Here is an 11,168-nt window from a genome sequence, read left to right as displayed (position 1 = left end):
ATGGGCAGGGCCAAGGACTGGTGCATCCATTGCTTCTATAACCTGCAGCATCCCCTGATGGAGATGTGGGAGTTCTGACCCAGCGCCGCGAGTGGAATAATGAGGAGGTGGTGCAGCAGCTCACTGAGTGCCACTGGACAAATCAGGCCGTGCGCTCTTTGTGAATACAAAGCTCCAATTGTTTATTGATGGACTGCAACCAGAGTGCCAAGTTGGGCTGCTGCCACGAAGCCGCTGCCTTCTGATGCTCCTCCACTCAGTCCTTCAGCTGCAGCTTCTCCATCATCTCCACAAGGCTGTTCATTGTGGAGGACTGGAAAGAAAGAAAGCGAGCGTCAAAGTAGGACACCGCTTCCCCCAGCATTCTACAATCCCCTTCACGTCTGACAGACAGAGAACAACAAGAGCCGTGTCTGTGCTCACCGAGGACTCACCTCTGCACGTGCAGCGGCAGCTCTCAGAGCAGCCTTCTTCATTTCTGCTCTCCTCTCTTTTTGTCGTTGTCGTCTTGCTATAGAGAAAGAGGAGAGAAATTCAGTTTGTCAACAGCAAAACCGCGGAAACATGGGTACATGAAAACAGGCTAGGAAGCCTCTCAGGGAAGGGTATTTCCAGTGGGACAAGCAGAAGGCTGTCATGGATTTCATGGGAAAAGAGAGGGTTACACTTTCTGGCACTTCCTTGCCATTGGACTCGGCAGCCTTCTACTCTTTTCCCCTCTCCGCAGAGAGAAGGAGAAAGCAAAGCAAATCCTAAGCAAACTCCATGCACCTGATAAGGGAAGCACCTCACCAGGGCAGCTGCAGCACCTTCCTACCTCTTCGCTTTGAGGTCCGGAACCGCTCAGTCGGCGCTGGGGCAGGCCCAGGGTGTGTTGCTGGAGCTGGCACACCGCCTCTGCTCTGATGTGGGCTCTGAGCCTTCTCCCCATCGCGCTCCACCTTCACTTGTTTCTTGGCAGGCCACAGCTCTGCTTTTTGCTCCTCTTCCTCCACTCCCTTGCGCTTTCTTGCAGCCATGGTCTTGGAGAGGGAGTGGTTGTCAACTGCAGGGGAAGGTCTTTCCCCTCTGCTGGGACCTGCTGTTCCAGGAAGCCCTCCTGGAGCCTGGAGAGGAGCTTTCGCGTACATCTTGCCGTTTGGCTCAGCACCTCTCCCTGTTCAAATCAAGCAAGGGGAAGCAGCAAGATTAAAAGAGAGTCACACACTGCCTTCGGTCTGCAAAATGGGCCACAATGCTAGGAACTCTCGAGTGTTCACAGCAATGGACCTTGGGATCTTGGCTGAACTGTGGGCCATTTCCAATTGGGACAGGAAAGGCAACTGTAATCCCCAGGGATTAAGATCTCAAGCAACACGCAACGACAGCAGTCCCAGGAAAGGACAGACAGAAAGCCTAACTAGAAAGACAGTGCACCAAACCCAGATGCTGCTGTGTGTCTGTACCTCTCTTGGGGGCTGTGCCACACTCCATGCTCCTCCCCTGGCTTCCTGCAAGGCTGCGCTTCACTGCAAGCCTGCTTGCATCAGCTTCTGTCAGAAAGGAAACAAGAAAGACATGAAGAGCATCTCTTTGGAGGAGCATTTTAGCACAGCCAACCACAAACTTCTGCTCCTCAAGCGTAGTTTCTTCAATTGGCCTTTCTGCTGCTACAACGCTGTGCCATTTCTGCAGTCAGCACAGATCTGCAGTGCCCCTTCTTTTCTCCTCCATCCCACACAGCCCTTCATGCAGCCCTATTTAGAGGCAGGTACCCACACCACAGCTCACAAGAGCTTCTTACCTGGGGAGGCTTTCCGTTTCCCCCCAAGCCCAGCACCATTCCATGGACGCGCAGGCTCCGTCCCTACAACAACAGATTGTGTGTTGATTTCACAGACACCAGGAGCAGCACTGTCCTGTTAGCCCACGTCCACCACAAAAACCAAAAGACACTCTTCTACAGCCAGAACAGAAACTGATCTTTAAACTGCAGTGCGCTTGCACAAAGCACTACTGCTCTCATTCCCGCTCAGGTGGCAGCAGAGGAACCCCAGTCTGCCTGACAGCTCTGCATGCTGCAGAGCAAAGCTGCGTCAGCACACAAAACGCTATCAGCTGCAAAAGTCGAGGCACGGATTTTTTGTCCCTACAGGGAATGCACTCAGCTCTGAGCACCACCACTTACACACACACTTCTGTCTCACTGCTGCCATCTGTTGCTGTCGGCCTCTCTAATGCTTCCACCATGGTTACCGGACATCCCTGCAGTGCTGCACCGCTCAGAAGTAATACTTAAAATGCATTCTTCCATACTTCATGACAGAGGACTGCAGAGACTCACTTTTGCGTGGTGCTAAGGATGGTCCGTCCCCATCGCGTCCCTCTGTGCGCTGCAAGGCGCTGTTGGATCTCTGGCAGCCTGCTGGGTGCTGCTCCCTAGCACAGGGAACTGCGCCGCACTGCTTCTGAGGAGAGAAATAAAGGAAGGGCCATGGAAACAGCCACCCAACGTTTGCAAAGAGATGCAGCATTCCAGATGGTGCCAGAGGTGGGTATCAGAGTGCTGAGACGTTAGTTATCACTAACGGAAACATTTGGGAGCGCATTCACAACATCTGCACGCGCTGCAATTTCTGGGCATATCCAGCTTTCTCATCGTTCAGGTGGAGAAGACGGGCGCTCTCAGACATCACTTCGGGGGGTTAAACCAACACACCTGCAAACACCAGCATTATTCCGAGGGAAACAGTGACTTCAGGTGCCACAGTTCAACCCATGCAAAATTACCGTACACAGCCTTAGCTCTTCACCACTATTTCTTCCCCACCCTTTACTACTGCAGGCAGCTAGAACAAACTTCTCAGCAGAAACCCAGGGCAGCTGGCAAACCATAACCAGGCGCAGCTGGCAGGAGGGCAGTGCCCGCTCTCTGATCCCACCCTGCCCCAGCAGGTTAAGGAGCCTGGCAATGCTGTCCTGTTGCTGCAAGTGCACAACCCAGCCGCTTACTGAGCTAACAAAGGACCAGCAGGGCTCCCCCTGCTCCACCCCTTCCCCTCCAAAACCAGAGAAAGGAGAAACCCAAGCGAAAGAAACCCAGCCATACCTTTCCACGCGCAAAGCAGAGATGGCAACTGCGTCCGTCTCCCTGCTGAGACATGCTGGGGAACGTCTCAGGGGAAGCTCAAGTTCCCGGGGTCCTCTCCACAGGGACTGCCCGCACTGTTGGAAAGAGCTGGCTTCACTCTCTCTTCAAGTGCCTCGATCCCCAAAATCTCCTTTTGGAAAGGAAAAAGGAACCCTAAGGAAAGAACCAGCAAGTGAAAAACAGTGTGGAAGAAGCATTTTCCCAGCATTCTTCTGCTGTGCAGTTTAGACTCTCGGGCAGGGCAATGTCTCGAAACCAGCTGGTTACAAGGACTGTCCCCAAAATACACCCAGCTCCTGTACAGCTGCCATGATTTCTGACAGCAAGCGTTCTCCATCTCCTCAATAGTTACGCGCCTTGAAGCACATGGCTGGTGTTGCTGTCCTGAAGAAAACTCCCTCTGTCTCACCGCCAGCCGGGACGAGGGCTGATGCAGCGTGCCCACCCCAGCCCAGCTTTCCTGCTGAGACACCTCCCGGCAACCACCCAGCACCAAACCCAGCTCACCTGCTCGGCCTGCTCAGCCTGAGCTGTGCCCAGCTCACGCACACGCCACAGCGGTGCTTCCGACGGGCTCTCGCAGGGTGATCTCTCAAGGAAAGCTCACAGCTCAGTCTCTGCGTGCAGCACACTCACCAGAGCACCAGCTCTGCTCACCGGCTGTGCCACAAACGCTCCCACCTCGGCGATGACTGTGACCTCAGCGAGTGCCCGCATCACTTCTGTGCTTCCATCATAAGCAAAGGGCGTGCTCACCTCCCAGATCCAAATTTTAGGAAACCAACACCACGGTCTCCCAATGGGTTTATTTAAGTAAAAGAACAGAGAAATTAAGATGACCCTCATGCAGCCAGTTCTTGCTCAGGTGCTGCACAATCGGACCAAGGAGATGTTACCCCCAGGCTGCCTCCAGCTTGGAGGATTTGAGCTCCCAAGCAACCAGCAAGCATTTGGACGTGCCCTCCCCCTGCTTTTTACAAGGACAGACGAGTCCTTCTTGGGATGCCAGCTATTCTGCAAAGGCGGAATAGCTCTGTTCTTGGGCCGCAGCTCCATGGCCACGCGCTTCTCAAATACTGGGGCTGCATTACCTCCTGGGCATCCACACGTGCTCCGACTCTCCCGCAGGGTTTCTGGCTTCCAGCTGGGGAGCTTCTCATCTTCTGCAATATCATTCCTGCCTCCTCTGGTACCATCCTGGGAGATGCTGCAGAGCTCATGAGCCTGAACTACCTTCCTCCCATCAGCAGCTGCTCTTGCTTTAAAGAAGTGCCAGCACCTACGAATCAGCTTGGAGAAAGTAATTCTGGGGACCCAGAGACACTGCAAGTTTCAATGCAGCTCCCACAAGAACGCTGCTGTTAAATCCATAGAATCATAGAATGGATCAGGTTGGAAAAGACCTGAAAGATCATCGAGTCCAACCGCAACCTGACCATACTCCCCTAACTCTTAACAACCCACCACTCAATCATGTCCCTGAGCACCACATCCAGAGCTCTTTAAACACGTTCAGGGACAGCCAGGACACATCCCCAATTAGCCAGGACTGCTGAAGGATGATGGAGAGCGGCTTGGCAGCCACATCTGCCAACCCCCTCAGCACCCCAAGGTTCAATCCATCCGGCCCCATGGCTTTCAAAGCAGGTTTTGTTTCTTTAATTATTGTCTCCCATTCTATCTTTTCTTTTAGAAAGGAATCTAAAAGATGAAAAGTAAGAAAGTACTAAACAAAATGAATCAAAAGAAATGAAAAAAGGAAAGAAAGGGGAAGAGATGAAAAGAGACGGAAAGAAAAGGGGAGAGGGAAAGAAAAGGGGAGAGGGAAAGAAAAGGGGAGAGGGAAAGAAAAGGGGAGAGGGAAAGAAAAGATGGAAAACAGAAAACAAAATGAAAAAAGGAAAAAAAGGAAAGGAAGGGAAGAAAAGAAGAAAAAGGAAAGGAGAAAAAACAATCCTTCCATCACCACTGCTACCACAAGCACTAAACCATATCCTGTAACTCCTAATCCAGATGCCTCTTGAACACTGCCAGGGACGGCGACTCCACCACCTCCCTGGGCAGCCATTCCAGGGCCTGGCTGCTCTCTGAGAGAACAAGTTCTTCCTTATGTCTAACCTAAACCTCCTCTGGTACAACTTATGGCCATTTCCTCGGGTCCTGTTTGTTGCCTGGGAGACGAGGCCAAACCCCTCCTCATCACAGCCTCCATTCAGGAAGTTGTAGATTGCAATGAGGTCTCCTCTGAGCCTCCTCTTCTCCAGACTGAACAACCCCAACTCCTTCAGCCGCTCCTCGTAAGGCCTGTGTTCCAGACCCCATACCAGCTTTGTTGCCCTTCTCTGGACACGTTCCAGGGCCTCAATGTCTTTTTTTGTAGTGGGCGGCCCAAAACTGAACACAGTGCTCAATGCGTGGCCTCACCAGGGCTGAGTACAGGGGGATGATTCCCTCCATGCTCCTGCTGGCCACGCTATTTCTAATGCAAGATGCTGTTGGCCCTCTTGGCCATCTGGGCACACCTCTGTCCCTGGAAAGGTGATGGAACAGCTTGTGCTGGATGCCATCTCCAGACAACTGGAAGAAAAGGAGGTTATCAGGAGTAATCAGCAAGGGTTCACCAGGGGGAGGGCATGCTTGACCAACCTGGTAGCCTTCTACGATGTTGTCACTGGCTGGGTGGATGTAGTGCATGTAGTCTACCTTGCTTTCAGCAAGGCGTTTGATACCGTCTCCCACAACATCCTTATGACAAAGCTGAGGAAGTGTGGACAGATGAGTGGACAGTGAGGTGGGTTGAGAACTGGCTGACTGGCAGAGCGCAGAGGGTCGTCGTTGGCGGTGCAGAGTCCGGTTGGAGACCTGTAACCAGCGGTGTTCCTCAGGGGTCGGTGCTGGGTCCGGTCTTGTTCAACATCTTCATCAATGTCCTCAATGAGGGAATAGTGCTCACCCTCAACAAGGGTGATCTGTGAGGCCCCGTGTACTGAAAGGCAGCCACACGGTCTCCCATGAGCCTTCTGTTCTCCGGGCTCAACAAGCCCAAACCTCTCAGTCTCTCTCCAAAGGAGACATTCCCGATGCTTTGAAGCCTTTGAAGTCACGTTCCTGATGTCCAAGTTACGTGCCCATCATGTGTTAATGCGGTTGTGCCAATCGGTGGGCTCAACAGCTGCAACAAAGACACCAACGTCTTTGGGATAGGCTTATTTTACTGCCTATGACAAAATAAAACCAGCAGTAATATTGGCAGCGTCTATAGCCAAAAGAGAAGCTTAGCAGTAAAGGGAATAAGCAAGGCAGTGGGCCTACTCATTGCCACGTGAGCACAGTGGTGAAGAAAGTTCCACAACCAATAGCCCCAGCACTTTACCATCAGCCAGATCCGCAGTCACTGGGGAGCCCCGTTTGCAGGGAGGATCTGAAGAACATCTCCCAGCCATGGGGAAGTAGCACAGCAATGCATCCATCCCACGAGTGAGGCGTCCAGAGCCGCTGCAAGCAGCTCCAGCCTTTCTAGCACACAGTAAACCAATGTACGGAGCAGTCCGGGGGAACAGCCGCTGCCCTCTTTCTCCTCTTGGTTTTCTCCCTGAAGCCTGGCCAGGGCTCAAGGGGAACAAAAGGCGTCGTGCCTTTAAGTTATTTTTTATCCTAAATCTGCAAAACTCTACTGTTTGAGGAGTACCATGGAGCAAATGAGGAAAATCACCACTTTTTATGATCTTCAAGATAAGAAGTCCCCTCTATGTGAAAACAAATAAGAAAAAAAAAAAAAAAAAAAAACATGCTAGAGAGTACATTAGAAAAGAATTAAGCTTTCAAACAGAGCATGTTTTCAAAGAGATCTTCAAATGCTTTCACAGTTCATTTCCCTCACTCTCCATTGTTTTAATACAAGTACTGAGACATGCACCTGTAATATCAGAAAAAGTAAATACCAAGCTATGCTTGCAGATGTTGAACTGTGACTATGCTGGCTGAAGATCAATTACATAGAAATTGTAGAAATATCCAGAATAAAAATATCTAAAGAGAAACAGAGAAAAAGAGGGTTGGATGCTTCGAATAACTCTTAAGTGTTCTATTCACTGTCACAAACAAAGCTACTAAGTTTACAGTGACTGCTGATAATTTTCTCAAATCTGTGATTCTTTTTTTCTCCAAAATGAAAAACAATTTTAATTACAATGATTTAATACAGTTGCTACAAATATGAGAACATGATTAGACAAAACATATGCTTCAAAATGTTTCTTCCTATCTATCATTTAATATTTTTATGCAGTTCCATCACTTCTATGGAACAGAGGGTAAAGATGAGAAGAGTGATAATGGTCCTAATCAAGAAACAACTAAAAAAGAAAACCTGAAGAAAAGAAAAGCATAAGTGGTAAAAGATTGAGTTGTAGTTTTAGATTAAACAAAAGGAAATCAAGGCCACGCTAGGGCAGTTAGAAGTACTTTTTTGATGCGTATGAAAGGAATATTTGAAATAAATATATTCAAGGCACTCTTTCTGATATGAATTTTCCATCTGCTTGTGGGTTTTAATATAACTTTTTGCATTCAGAGCTCTTTTAATCTCTGAGTTCTAGAAAGGATCCACATGCATTTCATTGATGTTTCCCATTGCTATACTACGTTTAGATCCTTTTGCTCATATCCTGAACCCTACAGTAGAAGATTCCTAACCCATGATCTTCTATTGAGAAGTTCTTAAGGAAGTTATTTTTGGAGCATGGACTTTTCCTAGTACAACTAGGAGTAATGAAAGGCAAATTGACTAGAGGTTTCCTACGTCAAAACCATCGTTGGTAACTTCATCAACCTTATGAACTCTTGACTTCAGTGACTCTAAAATAGTTTGGAATAGTTATATTTGTTCTCTTCCCTTGTGACATGTTCAGAGAGTACTGCAGCTACAGCTAGAAAGTTAGGCATTTATTAATATTAAATAGCAACAGTAGTAATTTTCCTTCTTTTTTGCTAAGCTTTACCTGCTAATTCCTGACTTGTTTAATAATATTTTTTTTTTCCTTCTCTAAATATCACTACTCAGCACCATAAAAAATAAGTAAATAAAATAAAATAAAATAAAATAAAATAAAGAAGAAAAGCAATAGTCAGAAATTGATTTTATATAGATTTTTAGAAACCTTTCCAGAAACATTTCCAAATCTTTCCCAGTCATCAGGGCATTCAGTTGACTGTCATGGCTTTTCTAATATGTTTGATGCTTGGCAACTACATCAGCCAATTCCGTCAGAACTCTGGGATGCATCTCATCAGGACTCATAGTCTTGTGGATGTTCAGATTCCTCAAGTGATCCTGAACCTGATCTTTGTTTACAGTGGGAAGGATGTTTCTTCTCCAATCCCCTCACTGTGAACCAGTATTTTGAGGGCTGTGTGCTGTGCTGTGCACTCATCAGAACAGGCTGAGGTAAAAATTTTTTGAGTACCTCAGCCTTCTCCTTATCTGCTGTTACCATCTTGCCTGTGTCACTCTTTCGGGGGGGTACACCCTCTTGGACTCACCTTTTCTGGTTGAGATACCCGTAGAAGATTCATTTCAAATACATATTTTTATTTTTATTTTATTTTTATTTTTTTGTGATTTATTTATTAAATTTATTGCTCCATGGCATTTATTCAGATTTAGCAAGGCCATCCAATGATTTCATGTAAAGCCAAACATTCTGAGAATTGTGCTTTCTTTTCAAATGAAGAAAAACCACTTAGATGTACATGTAAAATTTGAGAACTAATCAGCAATACCACTTGTAGGTGAGGAAACAGTCTGATTAAAGCAGGGGAGCACACTGAAGAGATGTGAGACTAGGCACTTTAAAAATTTAGAATACAAATTTTTGCCAAATATTTAGTTAATAAAAAACCTCAGCACTGGGCGTGGAGTCTGGACATCCTCACTTCTAAACTTGTCTTAGCCACAGAACCTCTCTCTTTTGCCACTTCAAGCTTTACATTTTCTTGCTTTGCATTTCAAATGTTAAAATAATCAATATTTAAAATATAGTTTATGTGATGGATCTGATCCCTAAAAATTGATTTCAAATAATCAATAAAAGCCAAATAGAACTTTGTCTCAGGCTTTGGAAATACATACAATGATAACATGGCTATCTAGATGCACAGAAACAGAACTGAGGAAAAAAAAGATATTACAAAACAACATTCTCTTTTTTAAAATGTTTTAACTAAAACTAAAATGTTTTAAGTAAACTATTCACTTAATTTGCAGAATTTTTAGACTGGCTTATTTAAAGCACTGCAGGTTATGTGGGGAATATATTCTGTCATAACACTGTAGCTCATAGTTTCCTAAATTTCCAAATTAAGTGAAAACCTGATGGCATAGAGATTACTTACAGATTGTGATCGTGGTCAAAACGGATTTAGCTTGGGGAAAAGTAATTTGTTTCCAAACAAATAACACGAGATGGAGAGAAACAAAAACAGAGAGCATAGAGCCTATGTTACTGCCTGCTTTTCAGGCCTACGCCACCCCTCCATTTCTGACCCTTCTAACTGTCTCAGAGCTGATCGTCTCTGCTGACCTTTCCTCCTCACACCTTTCCCTGCTCCAGCACAGGCTCTCCAGAACAGCACAATGAACTCTGCTGGATGCACCTCCTCCCCGAGCTACTTGCAGGATTGTTTCTCACTCTTTTCCTCTTAATGCCAGGCAGCATTTTGGATTTCCAAGCTTTCTTCATCCCAAGGCACTTGCCCATGGTTGAGGGGCCTGACTGCACCCTGTGGTGGGGTCAATGGAGCCAGCTGAAACAGCTGTGTCTGGCACAAAGCAGCTACACCTCACTTCTCACAGCACTGTGGCAATCTGTGCTTGCTGCTTCCTCAGCACCTGAATTTGGTACACTCACTCAAAAGTATACTTGCTTTTCTAGGGCGTACATTATTCCCTCACCTAAAATCTAAGAAATGACTGTACTATGTTGTCATGTTGTTGCTAGCTTCTCCCCCACTCCAGCTCTCTCTCTCTCTTTTTTAAAAAAAAAAAAACCTAATAGATGGAAAACAATTCCTAAAAGATTCAAGTTTATTTATTTGCAACAGAATTTTCCTAAACTTAATTTTACACTGTATTACAAATCTTAAAATATTTAACATTTAGTCAATTGGTAACTAGTTATTTACAAGTCATTTGTTAATTTATGCAGCATGAGGTATCTGATTTATCTGATTCTGGTATGTCTTTCTTCTTATTATTAGTTTCGGTAGTCAGGATTTTTTAAAAAAGGAAGTGGTGATATTTTGAGTCTAGCTTTGCTTTGTATCAGGCTGCTAGTTGTATCAATGAGTTGAGATGATAGCCTTTATGGACTGAATAAAGGAAAATTTAGATACCAACAGAGTGCATCTCTGCTATTAATGGTTTCATGTTTTCTTACTGGTGTAGAAGCAGGCAACGGAAATTTTAATATAAAAGTTAAAGGCCCAATGTTTGTTTTACATCACCTACTTGCTAGTTAAAAGGATCTATAACAGCACAGAGGAGTGTGGTTTTCTTGCTATTCAAAGACCCAAATTCCCCAGGAAAGGATTGGGAAAAAATGGTGAATCTTGTGTATATTTTTCCATACATATAAAATGAATATTTCCCTTTTCCAGTAAGAACAGCTATTCTTATTATAACTAGCTTAATATTATAACTAGCTTAGTAATATGATCTTCACTATTAATACATTGCTATTCTTCAGTGAAGTTTATCCATTCTGTTAGAATTAGTGTAAGAAAAACTAAAATGGAGCTTGAGAGTACTTTGAAACCATGTTTACAAATGTTCAGAATACCTGCAGGAAACATCTTTACAGCGGTTTGATAAAACTTTGTAAATACATGTAATGTATTAATGTAATAAGACATGATGAATGTGTAATTTTTAGGAAGAGTGCCACAAGAGCTCAATCCATCTTTGAAGAGACACATTTTTTATAAGGAACCTATTTCATACTCATACATAAAGCACAGTTGTTTAGCTTTGTTTATCTTT

The 11,168-nt window shown here is 45.6% G+C and overlaps 1 long non-coding RNA gene across 2 annotated transcripts; it reads right to left on the bottom strand.

Moving 5' to 3' along the window:
* Positions 1-1,783: 1,783 nt before the first annotated feature.
* LOC149911532 (uncharacterized) lies at positions 1,784-6,905 on the bottom strand. Of its 2 annotated transcripts, none has more exons than XR_016463222.1 (3): positions 3,638-6,905; positions 2,324-3,283; positions 1,784-1,846 (listed from the first exon to the last, which is right to left on the bottom strand). It is a non-coding gene; the product is annotated as an uncharacterized LOC149911532 (long non-coding RNA). The 2 variants fall into 2 exon arrangements; XR_016463221.1 differs by lacking the exon at positions 1,784-1,846 and having other exon boundaries at positions 1,934-2,698; positions 3,089-3,283.
* Positions 6,906-11,168: the final 4,263 nt, after the last annotated feature.

The sequence above is a fragment of the Phasianus colchicus genome, unplaced genomic scaffold (assembly GCF_987193195.1).
Source record: "Phasianus colchicus unplaced genomic scaffold, bPhaCol1.hap1.1 HAP1_SCAFFOLD_95, whole genome shotgun sequence".
Taxonomy (NCBI): Eukaryota; Metazoa; Chordata; class Aves; order Galliformes; family Phasianidae; genus Phasianus; species Phasianus colchicus.
The sequence above is the reverse complement of the archived record's forward strand: the minus strand, read 5'-3'. Positions and strand labels throughout refer to the sequence as shown.